This window comes from Pipistrellus hanaki (assembly GCF_964339955.1).
Source record: "Pipistrellus hanaki genome assembly, chromosome: 3".
Lineage (NCBI taxonomy): Eukaryota > Metazoa > Chordata > Mammalia > Chiroptera > Vespertilionidae > Pipistrellus > Pipistrellus hanaki.
This window is the reverse complement of record NC_140505.1, coordinates 124,859,819-124,886,698: the sequence shown is the minus strand read 5'-3', so window position 1 is coordinate 124,886,698 and position 26,880 is coordinate 124,859,819. Positions and strand designations below refer to the sequence as shown.

The window sequence follows — 26,880 nt, the reverse complement described above, 5'->3', positions numbered from 1 at the left end:
AAGCACTGAGTCCAGGGGAAGGTCAGCAAAAGGCCACCCTCTGCCTGCCTCTGCCTGCCTCTGCCTGCCAGCTGCCTGTGAAACTCCGTCACTGAAACAGCCACTGGTGGTACCTGAGTTGAATGAGGAAGGTTGTCAGTAAATCACCAGGTAGAGGTTAGAAGTGTTCACTAGATTGATACAGTCTCAATCTTGGTTCCAGTGCTAGGTCTGAGGCCACTCAGCAGAAGTTCCAGTGTACACCAAGTCCAGCTGACACCCACCAGTTACCCTACATACCTTTGTGGGTGAAGTGGGATCTCAGAAAACTGTCAGGGTGAGGCCATCAGAGTGTATTAGGCCCCAACAGACAAAGATTTGGCCATATGAAGGGAAATCTCTGCACCAGTTGAGAATGTGAGGCAAAATGGCCCCCATTCTAGAACCACACAACTCAGACTTTCCCAGATTTTGCTGGGGGCCTGAGTTCAGCATGGTGGAGTCATCACAGTTGGGAGGGTGGGGCTAGTGGATCTCCCAAGAGATAAAGTGCCAGTTAAGCTAGGGGGAAGAAGGGAGAAATTCCCCTGACCCAGAGCCACACAACTCAGTCACTGACACCCCTGCATTGGCCTGGGCTTCTACACCCTTGCCCAGACACTTGGCTCCTCAGCAGGGTGTGGGCTACTCAAAGTGAGTCAAAAGGGAGTCCAGAAGGTGGGGCTATTGCATTCCCCCAGGCTTATGTGGTAAGGAGGGGAGTGCTCCACCCAGGGAAGATGGTGTCTGTGGTATGGGAGAGGAGCTAAGCACAGAGATCCTGGCGGCTGTCCCTTCAACTCTCCCCAGAGCCACAGATCCTAATCTCTCCTCACGTGCATCCAGTCTGCTCTGTCCTCCCTCCGTTGGAGCCCAGGGTAAGTGGCTACAAATGAGATTTTTGTGCATTGGCCATTTTAGAGGGCCCCTATGTCTCTAGCAAAGTCCTGACTCTCCTTGGCAGACAGATTCCCAACTGATTTTTGCTGCTCTGGTGCTCTGCGCTGGGGAACCCAGTGTGGTACTAGACCCCACGTTATTTTGAAACTGAGATATCCCTTTGGAATCTCAGTTCCCATCTGTGGGAGTGGGGCAACACGTTTTGCATCTCCACCTTTTCTGCCAGTCTCAGTATAGCTTCTTCTGTAAGTTTTTAGTTTCAGGTGTCTGTTTAGCTAGGCTTCTTTGGTTATCTGGTTGATTGCCCTATATTTTAGTTGTTGATTCCAATACGGTCTTGGGAGGAGGTAAGTGTACCAATCACCTACTCTGCCACCATTTTAGATTCTCCTAAAAGTGTCTAAATGAATGAATTTTAATATTATTTAAAAACCCTCACCAAAATACTTGATAAAAGTTTACTAGATTAAGATTTTACTAGATTAAGATTTTAAATTAAAAGCCAACAGGACTATAACTTGTTATTTCTAACTTTATTAAATTAGATATTAATTTATGTAATCAGAGTATAATTGAATTAGTTTTCCCTCTATGCAAAAATCACCTTTAGGGTACCAAATGTTGATTATTGACATCATCTTCTTGTCACTAAAGAGGACCTAGGCTTGCAGCATTTTTCACTTATTAGTATTAGAATAAATCCTTTCAGGTCTACAAAGAGAAGAGCTGGGAACTCCATTCTAGGGCTTTAAAAGTGAGTCACTGTCTCTTTAGAATCAGTATTTTAAGACTAGACTAGGGTCATAGAGGTCACTCGATCCAGTTTATAGAGGAAGAAACAAACTGAGACCCAAGGAGGTTGACTTTTTCAACAATACACCATTCCAAAGAATACATACAAAGGTACACATTTGTATTCTAGTAGGGGAGCCAGAATTCAATAGAAGTCTCATGACTTCCAACCCAGCATTCTTCCAAATATTAATGAATATTTATTAAGTACTTACTATAAACCAGGCACTGTATGTAGACTCTAAGGATGCAGCAGTGATGAGGACAAAATCCCGGGGATCAGGCCTAAACCAGCAGCCGGACATCCCTCTTACAATCCGGCACTGCTGGCTCCTAACTGCTCACCTGCTTCCCTGCCTGATCACTTCTAACTGCCCCCCTGCCAGCCTGATTACCCCTAACCACCTCTGCCTGCCGGCCTGATTGTCCCTAATTGCCCCCTCCACTTGCAGGCTTGGTTACCCCCTATTGGCTCCCATGCTGCCCTGGTTGCCCCCAAATGCCAACCCTGCCAGCCTTATCATCCCCAATTTCCCCCCTCTGCCAGCCTGGTTTCCCCTAATGCCCCCCCTGCTGGCCTGGTCACACCCAACTGTCCCCCCTGCAACCTGGTCCCCCCACACAGCCTGTTGTTCAGTTGTTTGGTCATCCCTCACTAACCCCCCTGCTGGCCTGGTTGTCCCATGCAGCCTGCTCAGTCATTTGGTCATTCCTCACTAACCTGCCTGCCAGCCTGGTTGCCCCAGCCCCACGCAACCTGCTGTTTGGTCATTACTGTTACTGTTATGGCATCCTGGACAATTTGTATATTCCTCTATTGTTGGTATAGATGGCAAGTACAAAGAGCCTGGGCAGAGAAGTGTTTGGAAGGTAGCATGAAGGCAAAACAATGTTATTTGGATTTTATTCTGAGTGTATTATGGGGTCACTGGAGGATGTTGAGCAAAGAGTGACAATTGAATTCACCTTTTTAAAGGGCCATTCTAGCTATTATGAAGACAGTGTTCTGGAGAGATGTCAGAGTAGGACAGGAAAACCAGTGGGAAGCTGTTGCAGTCCTCTGGACAGTGAGTATGATGGTGACTTAAATAAGGGTGGTAACATAAAAAGATGGAAAGAAATAGACTCTTTATATGTCTTGGAGGTAGAATCTACAGAGTCTATGTAGCCATTATTTTTCTGTACTAAGAGTTATTTTTTGTTTCTCTTTGATGTCTACATTATTGCAAGTGACAAGGTAGTACTGATAACTGATCAAAATTTGGAATCCCACATTTTAAAATAGAGGAAGGAGACATAAGTTTTTGGTGAATTTCAAATGAATAGATTCCCCAGTGCCAGTCATGGCCCTCTCCTTATTCACGGACTCCTTGGATGCTGGTAGAGCTTGATAGCTATATTTTATGTTCTATTTGCTTGAGAGACAGCTAGATAAAGCAGAAAAGTCATTAGGGAGGGACAGACCTTAGCACCATCACTTACCAGCTCTCTGTGATCTTGAGCAAGTTTCCTGACTTCTTTAAACCTTTGTTTTATTGTCTCCAAAATGGACAGAGTGTTATGAATATGTTTTAAATATTAAAATAGCTTGCACAGTGCCTGGCTATGCTTATACTAAGTGTTCAAAAAAAAGAACCTGCTCCCCTTAACTTGTTCTCTGTGTCCTCTTTCACTTTACTGGTAAGACTATTATACCAGAACGAGGTGAACTTCAGCCTTTTAGACTTATAAGTGAGTATGGAACATAAAGGTACATTTTATGGAGCCTTGGAGGATTTTAGTATATACTATAAATATCTTCTGTTAGGTTCACTAGTATTTAAAGTAGATGGCACTTGTCATAGATGGGCTTGAAACTGTGACTTTAAGTTGGCCTCCTGAGGCTTTGTGAAATTGCCTACAGTCCCTAATGTTAAGCATTTTCTTAATTAAAACTCTCATTCTGAGAAAAATAATCTAGGATGGAGAAAGCCAGGGTGGGTCCCCTGACTGTTGAAATATTTAGAGCATAAAACAAGGGCCTCCAGGTCAAGGACTATGTAACTAAGCTTAGTAGAGGTATTTTCAGACTCTGATGCAAATCAAAACCACTAGATTAAATATAATTCTGGGCATAGCATTCAGACAGGTCAGTTCAGCCAATTCAGGCCTCTTTTCCCTGCTGAATACCTATAATTTGTCATATGTACTTAAATGTTCTTTTTTTGGCATCTTCAACTCTGTAATTACTGGGAGAATAAGTCATATGATAATGTATTAGTTCTGTCCACAAATATCACCACCTTGAGTTTTCAAGGTCTTTCATTAGACCCTGGCCTTTTTGAATGTTATCTTTGTTATATTAAAGGTCAAGTGCCTTTACTTCTTATGGACACTAACAGACCTGACAGGTGAGCAGTTAATTTTTAATTGTATGTCCATTAGTCTTTCCTTGTAGATCACAGTTCTATGTTCCTTTGGAAATCCACAAATCTTTTAAGAATTTTGCAAACATGATTACTAGCTATATTCAACACCACCCAAGCATACACCATGCAATAGTGTTGGGAGCCAGCAGAGTTGAGGCAAGCAACTCAGTCTTAAGGAAATAGAATTAAGTTCCTTCTAGCAGAAGTTATGAGGTGCCCTGAGGGCTTTGCCAGAAGATAAGATAACCTGCAGCTTCCTGCTTAGCATCTTCCTGCCACTTCCCCTTCCTGATCCTCCCCCCCCCCACCCCCCCCTAGATAGCCCAGCCTTGGAATGTTGCACCTTGGAATGTCACACCGCCCCTGGCAGTTAGCCAATCCTGTGTTACCAGGTACCAAAGACCCCCCTGCATAGGCAACCCTGCCCCCCTTTGTTTCTGCTGTATAAATACAACCATTTCAGAGAATAAAAATCGGAGCTTGATCAGAACCTTGTCTTGCTCCCATTCTTTCGCGTTCCTTGTTTGCCTCATTCTCTTAGGTGGTTCCTGCGGGCCCCTGTTGTTGTCCCGCAGGCCGGGACACAATAGGGTGTACCATGACATCCATTTTAGTTCAACATCACAGCACTAAATTAGTTGTAGGAAATTAGTAGAGTAATTACAGTGTCACATAGCTCATTATCACTTGAGTTCCAATATTTTATGGATCTCATCAAATTAATCAGTCTATATTGATCATTACCTTTTAAGATGGCATTAGTGAAATACACCTCAAAAACATGCTTGTGCAGTGATTCTACTGTTCTCATGGTTCGTATATATACTTTGTGCTGCTTAACTAATATTTACTAATATTAATTACTAGTTATGTACTAGTTAATTAATAATAATTACAAATAACTATTATTTACATGGTGTTGACTACATGCTGGGCAGTGTTTTTAAGAACTATACACACACACACACACACACACACACACACACACATATATATCCTATATAATAAAGAGGTAATATACAAATTGATCTCATGCCCTCGTGTCACAAGATGGCCACCACAAGATCACAAGATGGCCACCCCCACAAGAGGGCAGTTGGGGCAACCAGGCCTGCAGGGGAGAGTAGTTGGAGGGACCGAACCTGCAGGGGAGGGCATTTGGAGGTGATCAGGCTGGCAGGGAGCAGTTAAGTGTCAATTGAGCCAGTAGGGAAGCAGTTATGGTCCAGCAGGGGAGCAGTTATGGGACTATCACCCAGTGGTCCCATATTGTGAGGGGGATGTCCAACTGCGGAGTCAGGCCTAAACCAGCAGTTGGACATCTCCAGGGGAGTCCCATATTGGAGAGGGTACAGGTTGGTCTGAGGGACACCCCTGTCCCCCATCCCCCCCCAACCCTCTCTCCAACCACCAGTGCACGAATTTCATGCATTGGGCCTCTAATATATATATACTCATTTAATCCTTGTGAAATTCTATAAGGGAAGTACTGTTATTATCCTATTTTATAGATAAAGAATTGAGGAACAGAAGTTAAATAAGTTGTCCAAGGCTATCAGTTAAGAGTGAAACTTATTTAATTTATTAAACATTGCAAAGTTCATGGGACCAAACATTGCATAGTTCATGGGACTAAAGTTGATGTGCTTATATGATGTGGCCCAGGCTCTCTCTGGATATTGAAAATTAATCAGTCTAGCTTCCTAAATTAAGCTCTTCACCTCTACACCAGGGTCTGCCAACTCTGACACTATTGACATTTTGTACAGGATAATACTTTGCTATGAGGGGTGTCCCGTGCATTGTAGGATGTTTAGCAACAACCATGACCTCACCCACTAGGTATCAATAGCACCCTCCCAACCCCAAATTGTGACAATCAAAATGTCTTCCAACACTGCTAAATGCTCCTTGGGCAGCAAAATTGGCCCCCACCGCTTATCCACTAAGAATCACTGCCTTACACTCTACTGTTATTGCACAAATGATGAGTATGTTTACAGTTCTAAAAGAAAAGTTAAGAGACTTATTCCAGAACTTCAAAGATTAATATTGTCATTAAACAAATGGGTCCTCACCCAAATAGAATATTGCCCCTAATTCCTCTGTGCTTTCCTTGTTCCTCCTTTTTTTTCCTCTCTCTCTCTCTCTTCCTAAGTTGGAAAATTACTCATCTAAGACCCACAGCCTGCTGAGCTGATGATTTCATTCTTTCCTTAACGTCTGTGAGTGAGGCATTAAAAGAAGTGTGCAGCTTTTTGGGCAGTAACGGAAGCTGATCTTGGAAAAACACCACGGTGCCTCAAAATCCTTTCATGATCTTGGAGGTCTGAGGAGAGACAAGCACAAACAGAACTCCTTTCCTTTTCAGAAAGGAAAGTTTCTTTCCTCTTTGGACCCACCACAGCCTGCTGCTACCTTATTCCTGAAATAGTGGGTTAGAGTGCCCTATGGTTCATGGGACTAAAGGTTTAAGTGCTCACATGGTGTGGCTCAGGCTCTCTCTGGACATTATCTGTGGGACCCTATTGAGAACTTGCCACTTGTTCATAGCTCCTTGATATTCCCTGGGACCAAGTAAGTTGGGTTGAAAATAAGAAAGACCCTTTCTGTTTTTCAAATCTCCATAACCAAGAGGATGCCTTTGGTAATCTTAGAAACTGCTGCCAGAGTGAACATGTCTCATGGCTAATGTCTGGTGAGTGGGTAGGAGACTGCACCTGATCAATAAACAATGGTGGAGTTGTTTTCCTGGCGCAGGTTTTCCATGGACCTGACCCAAGCAAATCACACCACACACAAACCACCAGCCAATGTGATATTTTTAAGAAATCCGACTACACTCAACTGGAATAAAAACATTCAACCGTGTGTCATCCAGCTTATGAAAGCTCTTACACTGCTAGAATTTTTCCTTGAGGCAATGGTTTTGCTCAGTATGGATGCAATAAGCATGCACTGAGTATCTGCCATGTGGTGGAACTATTACGTTTCTTTTCCCCCAAGTCACAACTTTTCTGGCAGCTACTACACTAAAAATTTTATGGGAATTAGTAATAAAGAGATCATGGGTTCCATTGTACCTCCTGCTAACAATAAAGTTGTAACCTTCTGTGAGCTACTTAACTTCACTAAGAATCAAATTCCTCAACCTTAAAATGAGGGGGTAGATTGTTAGATAAACTATAAGGTCTCCTACAACTATATAGTTCTATGATTTTTTAAATTGATTTTTAGCAAACTTTAGTGAACTCTGAGTACATGCCCTGCACTAATGTAAAGTTCTAATACTTTACATGTCTTATCACCTAAATTTCACAACTCTGTAAGGTAGTTCTATGATCTCCCTATTAAGGCTGAGGAGTAATTCTCTGATTCAGTTCAATGAACTGCTTCACTAAGAGCAAGTGTACCCTTCTGCTGGATGAAGAATCACATTAGACAATGACCAGAATAAGGCCAACTCACTGACCTATGTCAGCACCAATCACAGACTCTGGCACAAATGGGAAATCAATGAATACCAATCAAATATGTAAATCAAAGAATAAACTTTAGTATCATTTTTATCAAGTGTATTAGTGAGGATGAGAAGCTATAATTTGAAAGTTTAGAATCCACTCAAAAACTCATAACTGAGTTTCAAAATAATTGAGGATTTTGTTTTCACATGAGTTTTTAGTCACGATTACCCTAAACCTTCTTTTTAAAGATAAATGTATTCACCTGATAAAAGAACTTTAAAAATAATCAAGGAGTATAATTTTGAAAGACTATCTTTAACTGAAATCTTATTTTGATATTTTTTTATAAAAAGGATAAACATTTTTGTGGGTATTTCATAAATGATGCTTTTTTCAGATGAAATAATAATGCTTGCTGATAATTTTGGCAAACATCAAAAAGGAAAAGATATTCTAGATGAGGAGAAAAATCAAATTATGTAATGGCTTATTTGGGTTCAAATGAAATTCTGCTCTGCCTTTTTAGTATTCCTAAATATTGTATAAAAATAAAGTTATAAAAATAAAACTGTATAAAGATCAAGTGATGACTCAAAAATCAATCATTTGTTTTGTTCTTAACCTTCTCCTGTTATTTCTATTTGTGATTCATAACATAAATGAAATGTTTTAGGGTCTATGCCAAGGTCAAAGTTAACCACTGCAGAATGAGTATTTAAAAATAGTGGGAAAAATAATGAAATGAGTAATATCGAGATCTTATATCTAAAAATACATCTCAAATGTGGCTACATATTTTATATATAATGATTAATCTGAAGTGATTTTGTATTGACAGTTCTTTTAAACATTATGTACAAAAAAAAATAGGTCTGCTGCATTTAAAAAATGTGTATTCCTACCCTATAATTTTTTATAACATACACCCATAAGTCATTTATGTATCATTTAGAGGAGTGACTAAGATACTCACAGATTCCTTCATAGCTAAGCTTTCAGTCTCTTTAGTTTTGATGATAACCATGGATTCTATAGTCTAATAAACAAAGATATAAAGGAAAATAAGACTCAGAGTCTTTGGAAAAAAAATTATTTACTATATTCTTCCACAGAATGAAGCTTAAGCTTTATTTGGTTGACTCTCCAAAGATCCAATCCTTAATAAACCATTTTTCCATAGCTACAACTAATGCTTACATATTTTAAAACCCTAAATAAGGTTTCCCACACAGAAAATATTCACTAAAGGATTTGGGTTTCATTTAAGGAAGCTATGAAAAGTAGCCATTTTCCATTTGTCCATTTGTTAATTATCTAATCCTTCAACAAATATTCATTGGCTTCTTTCTATAGTCCAGAGACTAGATGTTGTGGGCATAGCAATGACCGAGACACACAGAGTCCCTAGTCTGGAGACAATAAAAAAGATAGGGACAGGTCCAACTGCTATTCTCAGTGACAAATACTATGTATGACATGAGCAGGGCACCTTATCCAATTTCCTGAGATCTAAGAAAGCTTCCCAGAGGAAATGACGTCTGGCCCACAGAATTAATTCCACTCTTCTCCAATTAAGGAAGAAAAAGATTACAAGATTAGTTTTGCGATGCCTTTTCCAGCCTACCATATACAGTAAGAGGAAGCAACTAAATGTGACTTCTAGACAATTTTTCAGAATTGAGGCCACTCTCCCTGCTAGTATGTCTACCTAGAGAGGGGTTAACTGTTAGGTCAGATCAAGCAGTATGTGATTATAGCTGAGAACTACAGAGACTAATATCCATATTAGCCGCAGTATGGGAATAAGGATCAGAACTGTTGCCCAACTTAGAAAGCTATCACCATGAGGACTTTGCAAGTCTAGCTTCCACGGGGAGTGCAGTGTCCTTGAAATAAAGAGAGTTAAACAGCTTTAGGAAACACTCCCAACTGTGTCCACAGTAGCTTTGACTTTAGCTGGAAGAAGAAAAAGGAAAAGAAACACATCACAGAATCTTCTTTCTTCAAGGCTCAGTTGCTCCAGCATGTTTTCCCAACTTCATGCAAAAGAAAAAGGTTGTCAGCAATATTAAATCACAGAGATTTCCTGGACATCAGAAGAAAAACAGATGCTATTTCAAACCACTACTTTCTTAAGGAAGGTGGGTAGACCTGCTAAAGGAAAATTCAAGATCGCCACTGTTCTATGAGCTCGTAAATGGGTAACAAGTATTTTTATATAGGTGAATAATTTGAGCTTGGGGTTTATAAAAGAGGGCTTTTTGTAGAGTTTGGAGGGAGTTGATTTGTGTGTACAATAGAGAGACAATTTTGAATTCCTAGGAATTGTGCTTTGGAAGGCAGAGCTGAGATAGAAGTTGAGACAAAGTCTCCAGCTTCGGGAAACCATTAAAGCTGGAGACATGCTTTCACCCTGTCTTTTGGGTTCCTGTCACTCTTTTAAGGAAAGTCTTTGGCCTTGGAAAGGATAAGAGACATAAACCTGGGGCCAATAACCCCACACGCCATTGGTGCCAAATGGTTCTAGTTGGTGCAGCACAGAGCCACAGCTAACTGGGAGTTAGAAAGGGCCAGGGTGGAAAGTGAGAGAAAGGAAGGGAAACGAGGAGCTAATAAAATGGTGAGTGAGGCTGTATAATTGGTGAAACAGAGGGGAAAACCAATGCAATGAAGCAGGATGGTCCAAAAAACCTTTGGGAATGGAGTGCCAATATTCTTTTTAAACCTCTCATCAAAACTTCAGTGACATCTGCTGCCTATAATTGCTATGAGTTAATGGCTGTTCCTGTGAAAACTGAGGAAAGAGAATTCCATGTCTGTATTCATGCGGAAGGAAACAAGAAAAAAAACGGAAAAAAAAAAAAAAAACACAAAAAAACATACCAAGCAGAACCTAGGAGCCAGAGATGAGGTTATGAGACATAAGCCCTCCAGACATTTGCATAGTCCTGCATCACAAATCAGACTCTTCTCAATTCTAGAAATAGATATGGAGAAGATTTTAGGGACAGGTGAGCTAACTGTCATTCAGGTGATATAATGACTCTGCTGAGGTCTATGTCATGTGATTTAAAGGATACAACAAGAACATCCTAACCCAAACTTTTAATAACTCCCATGGCCTTGTGCCAGAGCCTGAAGTCAACACCATTCTTATTCTTTTAGGCCCAAGTATTATAATCCTCTGTTAAAATGTAACAGTAGTCTCTCATCTGTTAGGATAGCTACTAATACCAACAATACCCAGAAAGGGATGTGTTGATGGAAGTGTGGAGAACTTGGAACCTTTTTACACTGTCTGTGGGATTATAAAATGGTGCAACTACTGTTTAAGACAATATGTCAGTTCCTCAAAAAATTAAAAATACAACTATAATGTGACTCAGCCATTTTATTTCTAGGTATATATGCAAAACAACTGAAAGCAGGGTCTGAAAGAAATATCCACACAGCCATATTCATAGCAGCAATACTCATAATAGCCACCAGTAGAAGCAGCCCAAGTGTCCGTCAATAGATGAATGGATAAACAAAAATTGCTATACAGTATACATACTAGTATAGTAAAATACTACACAACCTTAAAAAGAAAATCTCTTTTTTTTAATATATTTTATTGATTTTTTACAGAAAGGAAGAGAGAGGGATAGAGAGTTAGAAACATTGATGAGAGAGAATTATCAATCAGCTGCCTCTTGCACACCCCTACTGGGGATGTGCCCGCAACCAGGGTACATGCCCTTGACCGGAATCAAACCACAGATCTTTCAGTCCGCAGGCCGATGCTCTAACCACTGAGCCAAACCGGTTTCGGCTAAAAAGGAAATCTTGTCATGTGCTACCACATGGATGAATGAACCCTGAGTCACATAAGGATAAAACTGATATGATTCCATTTACATGAAGTATCTAAAGCCGTCAAATTCACAGACACAGAAGATAGAACGGTGGTTATCAGAGGCTGGGAGGAGAGAGAAATGGGGAGTTGTTTAATGGATGCAGAGTTTCAATTCTGGGAGGCGAACAAGTTGTGGAAATCTGTTTCACAGCGATGTGATTGTACTCAGCAGTGCTGGACTGTAAAATGGTTAGGTTGGTAAATTTTATATGTGTCTGGGTTTCTTTACTACAATTTAAAACAATGTATAAACAGGTAATTTTAAACCACCCTCATTTTTACTTTATCAGATTAACTTCATTCCTTGAAGAACGGCTATGTTAGTTTTGATAAAGAAGAAAGAGTGACCTACAGGACGAGGGGCTATGAAGAGAGGCAGCTCGCGGAACCGTATTGTCTGGGCAGCGGGGAGGGTACAGGCGCTACCTGGCTCAGGTGAGAGTGGAGGGGCGGCTGGGGAGGCTGAGGCAGGATGCCAGAAAGCAGAGGGGCAACAACAGGCATGAGCAAGTGCACTGGAAATCATTTTCTTTTCTTCCTACTTTCCCTCAAGCTGCTGTCCTTGGATGACCTCGGTGACTTGCAGGAGGGGAGAAGTTGCCTCTGCAAAGGCTTCCCTGAGAGACACTAAAAATAACACAACGTGAAGGGCCCTCCTGGCCAGTGCACTCAGCGAAGCTTCCAGAACCACAGAGGCCGACTTCAAACTCCCTCCACTCCTGCAGACGCACCCCTGAGCCCCGCGGCCCAGCTGGCGGCTGTCCTCAGGCACGCTCCTCTTTCCATGACTGAGCGGGAGCTGTGAAGTGTGGAGCAGGAACTGGGTCTGGGAGCCAAGGCAAAGTCTCCACTTTCAGGAAACCATTCGACCGGAAAGACCTGGCCCAGCAGTCTTCCGTCCCTGTCTCTCCAAGGCGGGAGTCTGTGGGCCTCAGGGAGGAAGTCAGCCTGGACTTGCCGCGGAGGAAACCCTGAGAACCGTCATTCCAAATGGCTTCAGCCGGTGCACCAGGAACCCGGCTGATGAAGTGTGGCTGAGAGTCACCCCAGGGCTCTGGTGGGGCGATGCCTCAGTGGTGGCCGTCCGGAGCCCTGCCGGGGCCCACGCAGGCCACTCACCCACCCTTGGCAGGAAGCCAAGCCGTGAGCCACTCACCTTGCTTTTGCTCCAGGCCTGCCCACTGCGTCCAGAAGCTCTGGTGTCCTCAGAAAGCGCCTGGCAGGGCAGCTCAGTGTGGGCAGAAAGGAAATGCAGGGTTTTCCGAGAAATCTGACTCAGTAAGTCCAAAAGCTCATATGTAGAGCATGCCTCTCCGTCCATTCACTCACACAGGCAAACAATTATGCATTACTGGCTATGTTTATCTTTTAAAACAATTTAATTTTGGCTCCAAGTCCCATGGCTATTGGACTGTGAAGGAGTTGAACCTTAGGCTTTCATGGGGCTCCCTCCTGCACCTGCACCGGGGCAAGCCCTGAGATCTTACCTAGTTCCAAGGGGGGGAATCCCCTCAGGTCGTCAGACACACGTCTATACTGACCCTGACTGAGACACCTGTTGTCCAGGCTCTGCTGTGTCTTTGCCAAGGCTGGAAATCCCAAGTGAATAGGGAAACACGAGTGGTAGAACCCAAACCTCCCAAAGGTGTCCCCTGTTTGTCAACGCTTCCCTCCTGGAGTCTTGTCACCTTCTGAGTAGCATACAAGTTCTGAGGGCAAGATCTCTCTCTCTCCCCCTCCCTCCCACTCACCAGAAATCTCTTCTTCAGACTTATTGCCTCTCTCTCACTCCTTACGCCCTCCAGGACACCCTTCAACCATTCAGGATGTTAAGTCAGAGCCTTGGATTTCATTGACGTGTTTTCTGCTTTCCACATGATAGTTCCCTGAGATAAAGAACCACAAAGCTTAGCCAACACTAGGGGTTAGGATCTCCATCGGAAATAAGGCACAGGGAGCTTAAGTGACATGCACACTATGTTGAAGACAAAGCCCAGACAAGAAGCCAGGTCTGCTGACGGCAGGCAAGTGTTTTTTCCATGACACCACAAAATGGCAAGTCAGAGAGCTTGCAGTAAACACTGGGTTTGGAACCAGCAGGCAAGAAACTGAAGGCTCACTTGTGTTTTATTATCAACAATGGGGAAGCTGAATAAAACCAGTTAGCGGTGGGCAGAGAGCCAGCCTTCGCTTGATTAGACTTTCATTCTTGTGCTTACCAGCCAGTGCCATCCAGGGAGAGCTGAATCTGAAGGGGAGGCCATGCTGCCAATGCAGACAGCACCTGTGTTTGCCTATTTCTACCGCCCATTTAGAACAAACAAGCAGTGGCTTGAGGCAGGCAGGGAAGAGGACTGTGAACCTGGCATCCAGTGAGGCCTCGTTTTGCTGGGCATGTGCATTTCTCTCCTTCCATCTGGGGATAAAACACTTGCCCCTCATCAGAAGCTCTCTTAACTAGTTGTCCAAATTAGGAGACAAAAGTTCAGAACGCATTGACTTCTCAGTGTTTATTGTCTTGCAGTCAGCTTTATGGACAAAGGGACAGGGCTGATCCAAAGCTGGTCCAAAAAAGGCCCTGTTTGCTTTGATGCCCTGGTTACTTCCTTTCAGAGCATTTCACAGCACCCTGGTGCCTCGACCTTCCTGTGCCCAGTCTCACTATATTGCCTGGCACCCCACCACACCTGAACTCTCAGGCATAGCTTAAGCACAATGAGTATTTCTATGTATTCCAGTAGAGTATAAATTCCATGAGCTTGATAATTTCTGTCAGCTTTGTTCACTACTGTGATTGAAAATTACCCCATTAAACAAAATAAAAATAGGCCAATAGTAATAATATGGTTTAAAATGTGTCACAAGAGAAATATTTAATAATGTTTGTCAGGTTTGCAATGTAATAAATTCTTTTGGTATTGTTGAAAGTCTCAGCAGTAATAACAATGATGAAAAACTCTTTCTCAGAAGAGTGGTAAGTTTAACTCCATGTGCATTCAGAAAACAGATAATATATCAAGCTTCCAAAGGAACATTATACATAGGGCAAAAAAGATGCCATCAGGAGAAGGTCAGGTCATTGACAGACAAAAGGCCTATCAAAGTACAGCCTTTGGGTGAAAATGAACATGGTCTGATGCAGAATTTTTCAAACCTTACATCATGTGTATTGCGCAATCGAGTCAGTAAGTTCTAACAAAAGATTTCTTTCTAATGGTGTAAAATGGAAATAAATTGAAAGGCATGGAAAGGAGAGGAGCAGAATGGGAGTGGAGTAGAGTGGAGTGGAGTGGAATGGAGTGGAGTAGAACAGACTGGAATGGAATGGCATGGAGATAGTACACACATCTCCATGTACATATACACAGGTATATAATATGAGTATCTATAATATAAAATGTAATTATTACTGTGGATCATGGCTTAAAATATTTAAAAGCTGTAAGTCTAAGGCACTGGTTTTTAAACTCCTTTTAAACTCAGAAGATTTATGTGAAAGGCTCATGCCATAGAAAATAGACTCAAACCCGTGCTCACTGAAGGTATTAAGCAGAAAGTAGGATTCAGCTGGGCCAGCTTGCTACAATCTTTGAGAAGCAGAATTTTAAAATGGCTGGTACTGAAATTGGACTTTATCAGTTCTCCCCATCAAATGTGATGCCTAGTGTTAAGGGGCAAAGGAACTAATAATAGGATCTTCTCTCGCACCTAAGTTCTGAATTAATTTAAAGAGACAATGGAGTCAAGCAAATGAGGATCAAGTGTCAACATAATTCTAATAGAAGCTACATTGCACATTAGGTACATGATGTCAGTGAGTTTCCTAACCTGAAGTAAAGAATTAGACAGGCACAATCACAGCTGAGCTGGAAACCTGCAGAGTGCCAGCTCTACTCCACCTCTAACTCCTCGGCACGGGCTCAGAGCAGACAGGCCCATGCCCAAAGCTAGCCCAGCCCAGGTGAGAGAAGCCAGGCATGCAACATTAATATCCTTCTCTATAAGGAAGTATGAACAGGAAGGAAGAAGGTTTGTCTCCATAACAAATAAATGAAATATACTTTTAATAAATGAAATATACTTAATAAATGAAATTCACTTTTCCTTCATGGCACTTACTGAGTTAGGATGAATGTCTGCCTTGCTACGTAGACTATAAACTTCTTACAGGCAGAGAGTATACTTGTTCTGTCCACTGCCATGCTCCCAACACCTAGTACATATTAGGTGCTCATGAAGGGCTACGTGAATAAAACTAATGAAAAATAAATAAAACTAATGTATAACTGCAGTCAGTATAATAGCGAGAACACCCCACCTCTAATATCAAGGTATTGGGAAAGGGAATAATAGTCAATCAATGGCAAACAAATCTGGCAGGCCCACCTTTGAGACTATTCAAAATATTACCTTTGCTCACCCTTGATGAGTAAAGAAAAAGTTGGCCTTCTTAGAGAAAGAGAGTAATAAAAAAAAAATAAAAAATAAAAAAGTAGGAAATATAGCCTCACCTGAATTAAAAACAAGAGCAAATCTTCCTTCTTCTGGAAAGTCCCCAAAGAAGCCAATCAGGTTCTTAAAAGAGACACCTTTTTCTCTTGTGGTCTCACACAAGTGCTTCACGGTAAGTAAAATATAAGCCACTTCTTCCCTCTTCTTCTGTGGGGTAAGAGCGTTGTTTTACCAAGACTGGCTTTTCACATGGCTCACGCCTTCCAAAGGTGAAGCTGTGGTCACAATCAATTAGCCCACAAGGAGTGGTTGTTTAAATAACAGGAAGTATGGCTGTTTCTCCACCCCACAGGTTCATGCTTCTGGGAGGCAACATGTCTTCCAGCCACTGAAGAATCTCATTAACAACATGTGAGGTCCAGTGGGGACGTGTAGGGACATGAAAAACAGCCCCCCAACAAAAATCTCATTTATTCATCCCACTAAGAAACCTGAAATTTCCATATTACTTCCTCCTTTGAGAGAATGCTATGAAAACTCCTACTATGATGTGAATACATTTTGCTGGGATGAACCTCTTTGATCTTTGCATCATAACCCTTATGAACTTTTAGCCCATCAATAAGGAGAATTGCTGCTTTAAACAGGAATTAATCTTACCCTCTCTATAAAAAAGAGCAATGTTTTAAGAAAGATAACAGGCAAACTTATTTATAATATAAACACCAGAATGAATAATACAATTTAAGACAATATTTACCTCTGGGGTATACAATGAAGAAAAAAGAGTTTGGATACTCCAGAAACTTGGAAATTAATTATAAAATTATTTTTCTTAAATTAGGTGGGTACATGAATTTTTGTTTTATTGTTATTATTTACCCTCATATCTACTGAATCATTATCTGTATTTTTAAAATCTATTTTCAAACAAAGCAATAGTGTGAGAACAGATGAGACAAACATAATTTACTAATCTGCATCCATTTTTTTTACTCTTAACTGTTATCTAAGAGTCAAGTTATCTAACGATTGGCATCTACTAGAAAAATATATGGCCATACATGAAACAATCTCATAAAATTCAGAACACAACATTAACTCAGCACAGCTGGATTTCTTGAGTCCTCTATGCTATATAACTGACCTGAAGAATTCTGCACAGACACAGAAAAAGGGATATCAAAATTATACAGGCCTGGTCAAGTGACTCAGTTGATTGGAGAATCATCCCATACACCAAAATGTTTAGAGTTCAGTTCCAGGATATTTACTTAGGTTGAGGGTTCGATCCTTGGTCTGGGAGTATGGGAGGCAACCAAATGATGTTTCTCACATCCATGTTTCTCTCACATTGATGTTTTGGGTTTGTTTGTTTATCCCTCCCTCTCTCTCCCCATTTCTTTCTCTCTCAAAAATCAATAAACATGTCCTTGGGTGAGGATTTTTTTTTTTTTTAAATTATAAACTGACAGCTCTAAATGCCAGGTCAGCCAATTTTCTAGGTCACATCTGGAGCTACAAGGCCCCATCTGAGCCATATCCCTCTTTTTGACATGTAATGAACCAAACTCAGAATCCTATGAAACAGACCCATAACATCAGGAAATGCTGGCCAGCTCATTGAGAAAACTTGTTCTTTTGAAATAATATTTTTAAATAGGCACCCTTTGCCCATAACCTTGAGAAAAATGACATATAGACATTTAAAACTATGAGGGTGTTTAGCACATGTATGCCAGCTCATCTCTATTAATCTGGAAAATCATTTCCTTTTCTCTGAACTGATTTGATTTGTTTGCTTAAGGGCTTCAGTTCTTTACTTTCACCTGCATTTTAGAGCTTCTGTGAAATTCAGCTTCAGCACACACCAGAGTTCCAAATCAACTTACTGCCTTGCTTATGAAAACCACATTTCATGTCTATGCCATACAAGTCACTTTATTTGCCAATTATTCTCCAACTTTCAGACAAAGAAATGGTGGATTACATTACAAAGAGATGAGAAAGATATTTAATTCTTTTAAAGCTTTTTAAAACAATTAAAATGAATGTGTTGTGACTGTTCTCAACATGTTTCTAATGTTCAAATGAGAAATGACTAATAAAGACGGAGCTTTAGAGAACCAGGAAAGTAAGACAAAAAAATCATGGGATTTAGGGTCAGAGGTAGTTCATTTAAATCCCAATTCTTCTTTGTTAGTCATATAACCCCAGACAGATTCTTCATCTTTTAAAAAGGAATAAAAAGCCCAGCTGGTGTGGCTCAGTTGAAAGTTGATTTATGAACTAAGAGATCATAGTTCCATTCCTGGTTGGGGCATATGCCCGCATTGTGGGCTCGATTCCCAGTGTAGGGTCTACATGAAGTAACCAATCAGTGATTCTCTCTCATCATTGATGTTTCTATTGCTCTCCCTCTCCCTTCCTCTCTAAAATCAATTAAAAAATATTTTTTTAAAGAGAAAAAGAATACTTAAATCATATCATTTAATTCTAAAAGGTATTAGAATTAAATGGTATCATCAAAGCCCATGGATCTCTAGCAGATAAGTAGGTGCTTAATAACACAATTCTTAGATATTTTTTGTAATATGATACTTACATAGAGGTAATGTTGAAATATCATTGATAAATGTAGATATGAAGGGAAGTGATTATTAGCTGCCAAAAGTCCTGTTGCTGAATTTTAAAATTCTCAAAATCAGTTTTACAACCCAAAATCTAGTACATAAGCATTGAATGATATCAATTAGAAAATACTATATGGCAATGATTTTTCAACTTTAGTTTGTACATAAACATCAGCTACCTGGGAGTTTGTGAAAAATATAAGGCTTAGTGTTCTCTCTTTAGGGAAGCTGGTTTAACAAGATTGATATAGTCTGGTAATTTGCATCTTTAATAAATTTCCAGGTGATTCTGATGAGATGGTGGTCCTCGACCATATGTTGCTCAATTCAGCTTTATTAAAAATGTATTTGTGGCCAGGACCGGTTTGGCTCAGTGGATAGAGCATCGGCCTGCAGACTGAAAGGTCCCGGGTTCGATTCTGGGCAAGAGCATGTACCTTGGTTGCGGGTACATCCCCAGTAGGTGGTATGCAAGAGGCAGCTGATCTATGATTCTCTCTCATTGATGTTTCTAACTCTCTATCCCTCTCTCTTCCTCTCTGTGAAAAATCAATTTAAAAATGTTTTTATGTATTTATAATGTATTTATAAAAGACTTTTAAAAAGAAATGGCTCCAATTACCTATTACCTCCCAGGCAAAAAATGATCACACCCAAGGCATCAGTGGGAATGGTGGAGTAAGAACCCTGAAAAATCTGCTCCAGTGAGAACGTGGGGAAATGTATAAAAACTAACTTTTTGAACTCTAGAAATTAGCCTAAGGCTTATTACAATCTGAAGAGCATTTATTCAACAATGACAAAGGCTAAATCCCAATTAAAGACAGCAAGCCTTGTGTAGTTTTAACTTGCCCTTCCCATCCCACCTTCCACAACTCTGTGATAGCCTTAAAAACCAACAGCCTCACAACAATGGTGGCCATGAAGATCAGCTACAAGTAGAACAATGGGACAGAAATCCAACAAGAAAATGGAAATCTCAGCTTCCTCATCTATGACATATGGCCACTATGTTACCTACCTTAAAGAATTGTTGTGGCCCTTGCTGGTTTGGCTCAGTGGATAGAGTGTCAGCCAGAGGACTGAAGGGTCCCAGGTTCAATTCCATTCAAGGGAACATATCTGGGTTGGGGTGGGGGGCGGGGTGCGCCTGGGAGGGGAGCATGCAGGAGGCAGCTGATCAGTGATTTTCTCTCATCATTGATGTTTCTATCACTCACTCCTTCTCCCTTCCTCTCTGAATCAATACAAAATAAAATAAAAATAAAGAATTGTTGTAAAGGATAGGTGAGACAATACATGTCATTCTCTTAGCACAGTGCTTGGAAAATGGAAAGTAAATAAAAAAGATACTAGGAAATTTCTGTGTATTTAGTAATGCTCCATAACAAATGCATAGAATTTTGCAAAGTAGCTTACATATTGCCATATATTTTTTGAAGTTAAAAACTAAGTTATATTTTAATTTAAATTATTTTTTATTTTCCAATTGCAATTGACATACAATGTTATATTAGTTTCAGATGTACACCCCAGTGATTAGACATTATATAACTTACTAAGGTGATCAATCTAATAAATGTAGTACTTATTTGACACCATACAGAGTTATTACAATATTATTCACTATATTTCCTGTGCTGTACTTTATATTCCCATGACTATTCTATAATTGTACTTCTTAATCCCTTCATCTTTTCACCCATGCCCCAAATATTCCTCCCATCTGGCAACTATAAATTTGTTCTCTGTATCTCTGAGTCTGTTTCTGTTCTGATTCTTCATTTAGTTTGTTTTTTAGATTCAATTGTTGATAGATAGGTGTTTATTGATAACAAGATTTCTCTGTGCTCCTGGAGACATTTATTGCAAAAGGGTGAATGAAGAAAGAAACTGCCATGATCTCCACTGCTGGGGGGTGGGAAGGGGGGGAGCATACTCAAGCATCATACAGGACCGTGTCTAATACAAGGAACAGGTAATTCGAAGAGAATGTAATGGTCAGTACGTTTGTAGTAACATTTGAAATGAAAAACAGCAACCTGGGAGAGAGGCAGGACTGAGTTGTTTATCTTCACTTTACCAGAGAACACCGTTGTCACAAACAGATCACTTGGCTAATGTGTAGATTCCATATCCCATGTTTAATCTAGTGTTCTTACCATTTTGTTTATTCTTGATCCTTTATGTCAGGATAGAAAGGACAGACCTGACTTCCTTTTTATCTCAATAACTTGACATTAACACTCTTCAAAATATCAATGTATTCCTTGTTGTGGTCGGTCCTAAAAATCACTGAGGAAAATGCTATTTAAGGATCAAAGATAAAATTTTCAGGAACATTCAACAGTGATTTTTATGTTTCTAAGGCTAAGTTTGGGCAAGCAATATATTTTATTTTATTTTATTTTATTTTATTTTATTTTATTTTATTTTTTATTGCTTGAAGTATTACATATGTTTCCTTTTTACCCAATGACCCCCTCCCACCACTCCTGCCCCCAGAACAAGCCCCCACAACCCCAGTGTCCTTGTTCATTGTTTATGCTAATATGCATACATACAAGTCCTTTGGTTGATCTCCAAGCAATATATTTTAAATTCTCCTTTCTAACACACAAATAAGAAGATATTCACACCATGTTAGCTGAAATGTGAAATTTTACATGAAAAGCACATTGCCCATTGTCCCACTAGACACAATTTATGCTGAATATTTCAGCTTTCTCAGGTTCCATGGGACAATATCCAGATGTTAACTCCTAGCTATCACAGAAACAAAAATAATAATTTTATTTCCATTAGAAATGGTGCTTAAATATTCCAATTCTCCTAGAAAACTACTCCATCAAAAAATCTAAAGATAAAAATATGACCTGGTATTAAAATCTATAATTATTATTGAAGCATAATCAACACATTATCCAGGCACTCAGCAAATATTTGTGGATAAAGATGTTTAGGGTTTTGTTTCAATTAATCCATTTGAAGATATGCTTTCAGGTCTGTATTCCTTTTTATACATTCAACAAATAGTTATTAAGAATCCACTCTATTTATTCTCAGTAATAAAAAGAAACAAACTTCTAATACACAACAGAACATGGATGGATTTCAAAAACATTATGCTGAATGAAAGAAGCCAGACTCAAAAAACTTCACACTGTATGATACTAGAGGCCCAGAGGCCCGGTGCACAAAATTCATGTGGGGGGACATGAGTGCCCAGGGTTTGGGAGTTGTCCCTCAGCCCAGCCTGCACCCTCTCCAATCTGGGATCCCTCTTACAATCTAGGACTGCTGGCTCCTAACCACTCATTTGCCTGCCTGCTTGATTTCCCCTAACCACTCTGCCTGCCTGGCTGATAGCCCCCTAACCATTCCCCTGCTGGCCTGATTGATGCCTAACTGTTCCCCTGCTGGCATGATTGTCCCCAACTCCCCCCTGCTCCCCACATCCCTGCTGGCCAGATTGCCTCCAACTTCCCTCTCCTGTCAGCCCGATCACCCCCAACTGCATTCCCCTGGGGAGCTAAGAGGACTGGGGGACTGAAGCTGGATGAGGTGGGGCTGAGGGGACTGGGGGGGTTCGGGCTGGATGGGGCAGAGCTGAGAGGACTAGGGGACTGAGGCTGGATGAGGCATGCAGTGTCTGCTGCCCCCCAGCAGGGCTGAAGGGACTGGGGGACTGAGGCTAGATGAGGAGGGTCTGAGGGGATGAGGTGCCACCATCTTGTGGCTGTGGGTGCCACCGACTTGTGAAGGCAGATGGTCAATTAGCATATTCCCTCTTTATTAGATAGGACTAGAGGCCCAATGCACAGATTCATGCATCACTGGGGGTCCCTCAGCCTGGCCTGTGCCCTCTAGCAATCCGGGACCCCTTGGGAATGTCAGAGTGCCGGTTTTGGCCTGATCCCCACAGGCCTGGCAGAAAGCAGCAGTCTGACGTCCCCTGAGGGATGTAATAGTACCAGAAGCAGCAGGCGGCCAGGGAGGAGCCCAAGCCCAGGCCAGGGCACCCATGTGTGCCGCTCCGACTCATTCGGCCCCACTGCGCCTGCTGCCACCGCTGCTTGGTAAACTCACTGAGCAGCACTCCTACTATGGGAGCGCACTGACCACCAGGGGCAGTTCCTGCGGTGGACTGGTCGCTTAGGGTTTTGTATATTTAGATTCTGGAAAGAGCAACACTATAGGAATGGAGGACAAATTGGTGGTTGCTAGGAGCTGGGAATAAAAGCAAAGTAGGGAATTACTACAAATGGGCATGAGGAAACTTTGGGAGTGATATAACTATTCTTCATCTTGATTATAGAAAAAACTACATGATTCTATACATTTCTGCAAACATATGAAAGTATACGCTTCAAAATGTAAGCTGTATTGTGTACAAGTTATTTTTCAATTTAAAGAAGTAGTAGCCATAAAATCCTTGGGTTTAGCCTCCCCCTAACACACACACACACACACACACACACACACACACACACAAATCACAAAGAACCTATGCTAGGTCAGAGGTGTGCTTAGGTGTAAATGGAATGTTAACATAATAGGTAGAGCTCCTGACTTCTGGAGTTTGTATCTAGAAAGGGAGACAGACTTTAAAATAATAATCACAGGGGAAATATGTAATCCCAAATCTGAGTAAGTACAATGAGGGAGGCAATGAAAATAGGTGATACACAAAAACCTAATTTAGACCTTTGCGGATTTTATGGGTTTTGATTTAAAATCTTTTTTTAAGTGGCAAAGCTTGTCTATAGGAACATGGGCTCGTCTAGAGCCCAGAGAAATGTGGGTCTTTCGTTTAGTCACTCGGGTCCTAGAAAGTGGGAAAAGCTACAGTGAGAGGCTGCAAAGCAAAGAAAAGGGAGAGTCCATTAAGTCAAGGAGGAGTCTCTTTATATAAAAATTCCAGGCCATTCCCAGCCCCTCTGGAGCTCCCGGACAAGGGAACAAACCTGTGTTGAGATTGTTACTTATGGAAAAAGCATATTTAATTAAGATCATTTGTATGTTGTTAATAAAAGTGTGTGATATTTATGAGCTTGATTCTTGCCTGCTGCTTGCCTCTTGTTCTGTTTAATTAGCTGTGTGTAGGAGGTGCTGAATTGCAAAGGCCCCTTTATTTTACAGTGATAGTCCCAGTACAGCTTGACATGCATTTGAAACTTAACAAAGAGAAAATTAGACTGTTCCTTTGGCCCTAATATAAAGGGAACTCTGTGGACTCATACCTTCACTGAAATTGTTCCCACACTTGGATTACATTCTGACCCTGATGGCTAATATGAGAAAAAAACTTGTCCCATGAGCATAATATTTTCAGCATTTCTGAAAAATTAAATTCATTACTGAGTAATATAGAAATTAACAAGCATACTTTTTTAAAATTGCCAGATAAATTTGCATGCGTTCGCATCTACACACACACTCCAGAAGAAGGAAAAAATCACTTTTAATATTTATAAAATTGAATAACAATGAAATCTTCACACACACACACACACACACACACACACACACACACACAAACACACACACATTATGAAAAAAAATTTTCAGTCTATTTTACCTATATTAACTCATTTTAAACTTTCAACACCCTAATAAGATGAAATATTATTATCACCAGCCTCATTTAATAGATGGAGAAACAGAGGCTAAGGAACTTACTCAGATCAAAAAGTTAGTTTAAAATAGAAGTGGGGTTGGAACCTAAGCTGTATGGCTCCAACTGAATCCACTCTGTATTCCATTAGCCATATATCTGGTGCTTCAAATATGTACAGCCATGGGCATGATCTGACACTCAAAGACATTAAGTGGTTTTATTTAATATTATAAATGTGTGGGGTCTGGATTTCTACCAAAGGTTACTGTTGTGTATTCCCAGTGATAGACAACTTTTCTCTTCATAAGGAAAAAATGTAATTTTAAGAAGCAAATAACCAAAAACTTCAAAGATATCAAATAGCATTTGGGGGCATATTTATAATTTCAAAGAGGGGAAAAAATCAGTGTTCTCTTAATTTTCACATGGTATTACACATTAAAAGAAGGATGGGGTAAGGCTAGACACAAAGGTGGGTAATGAAATTAGATGTTACCATTTTATTTTATTTAGCCCCCAAAAAATTTAAATGACAGACACTGAGTTCAGCTATTTGTACAACTCAGCATGGATCTCCAAAATTGATTCCTCGTTCCTTGATCCCATCTCTCCACCCCCTCCTCCCATGTTGTGTGTTTTCAGGCCACAGTTGAGCTTGATGGTGTAGTGAGTGGTTCAGGTTCCTCAGCTTCTCTTAGCTCATCTTCCTGATCTCAATAAGACCTACCAGTAGGTTCATACACTCCCCTCTACTGGCTTTCCGGGCGCTGATTAGTTCCGCTGCCCCGTAGAGATCACCAGCACCCCTCTGCCACTCCACAAAAGGCCTTCCAGGCTCCAGGATAGAGCAGTGCCAATGTGACACCCTGGCTTCATTTCTGTCTCTGGCATTTCAGCATACTAATTTTCCCATTGGGTTATACCATAGAAAATCATAGTATGGGATTTAAAGGTTAAGTGAGATTAAACAATACTCTTGAGTGGGAATTTCACTTGGGTGTCATGCCAAATCCATATGACAAGCAGAGTCTACTGAACTTGGGACACATTCAGTAGGAAGGTGAAATGAAAGTCGTCAAAATAGAAATAGCAATGCAGTAAGCCTAAGGCTTTGGCAATGTTTGGGGGTAAATAGACATCAGTCCAACAGAAAATATATTTGTTGAGTTCTAAACAGGCACTGTTGTCAAACACGGTGTGGGGGAAGTTGTCTTAAAACAAAATAATTGAATTTGAAGTGTTTGGGTCCTAATTGGGAGGATGAAATACAAGTTCAAGTAACAAATACAGCAAAATGGCATCATACAAACTGAATACCTAAGTGCTAAGAATACAGTGTTGATTAGAAGGACATGAGGCTAATCAAGCTTCCAGAAAAGTTTGAGATTTGAACCAAATTTTGAAGATGGAAATGGAAGGCAATTATCAGAGAAGCAGTTGGGAAAATTATACAGATTATGTAAGGTGTTCAGAAATTTGACCCAATGAGATCGAAATTTTGTTGGTGTGTGAGATGGTTATTTCAAAAAAATTTTTAATTTACCTGGAAGTAGAGGCATCATTCATAATAGATAGGGGAAGATACTCTTTTGTTTTAGAAAACCATCTTACTTGGAGCATTTTATTATTATTATTATTTAAAACATTACATATATCTCCTTTTTCCCCCATTGACCCCTCCCCGGCCACTACCATCCCCCAGGACAAGCCCCCACTTCCCCAGTGTCCATGTCCATTGGTTATGCTAATATGCATGCATACAAGTCCTTTGGTTGATCTCTTAGCCCCCTGCCCCTCCCCACCACCCACCCTGCACCTTCCCTCTGAGGTTTGACGGTCTGTTCGGTATTTGTCTCTGGATCTATTTTTGTTCATCAGTTTATGTTGTTCATTATATTCCACAAATGAGTGATATTTATCTTTTTCTTACTTGCTTATTTCGCTTAGCATAATGCTCTCCAGGTCCATCCATGCTGTTGTAAATAGTAAAAGTTCCTTCTTTTTTATAGCAGCATAGTAATTCATTGCGTAGATGTACCACAGTTTTCTAATCCACTCATCTGCTGATGGGCATTTAGGGATACAACAAAAGGAAAATAAACAATCCAATCAAAAAATGGGCAAAGGACCTAAATAGGCACTTTTCTAAAGCAGACATAAAGAAGGCCAAGAGACATATGAAAACATGCTCAAAGTCACTAATCATCTGAGAGATGCAAATCAAAATAACAATGAGGTACCATCTCACACCTGTCATCAACAAATCAACAAATGACAAGTGCTGGTGAGGATGAGGAGAAAAAAGAACCCTCATGCACTGCTGATGGGAATACAGACTGGTGCAGCCACTGTGGAGAACAGTATAGAGTTTCCTCAAAAAAATAAAAATGGAGATCCCATTTGACTCAGTAATCCCACTTCTAGGAATATATCCCAAGAAATCAGAAACACCAGTCAGAAAGGATATATGCACCCTTCTGTTCACAGCAGCACAATTTACAATAGCTAAGATTTGGGGCATTTTGATTAGGTAAAAATAAAGCCCAAATTCAAATTTGAAATAGAACATGTGGGACAATGTAAAGCGCTATGTATGATTGTCAAAGGCTGTCATCAATGTGGACTGAAGTGTCCTGCTGGGAGAAGGAAGGCTTTCCTTGACTCTCTAGAGCCAATGAAGACCTAACAGCCTTGG

The 26,880-nt window shown here is 40.6% G+C and overlaps 1 protein-coding gene and 1 long non-coding RNA gene across 2 annotated transcripts in view; one reads left to right on the top strand and one right to left on the bottom strand.

The window, feature by feature from the left end:
* The window catches only part of NAP1L1 (nucleosome assembly protein 1 like 1), a 458,483-nt gene that overhangs the window by 166,088 nt on the left and 265,515 nt on the right, over positions 1-26,880 (bottom strand). The window lies entirely within an intron of this gene.
* LOC311618742 lies at positions 779-6,679 on the top strand. The gene is made up of 3 exons (XR_014794359.1): positions 779-896; positions 2,687-2,777; positions 6,277-6,679. It is a non-coding gene; the product is annotated as an uncharacterized lncRNA (long non-coding RNA).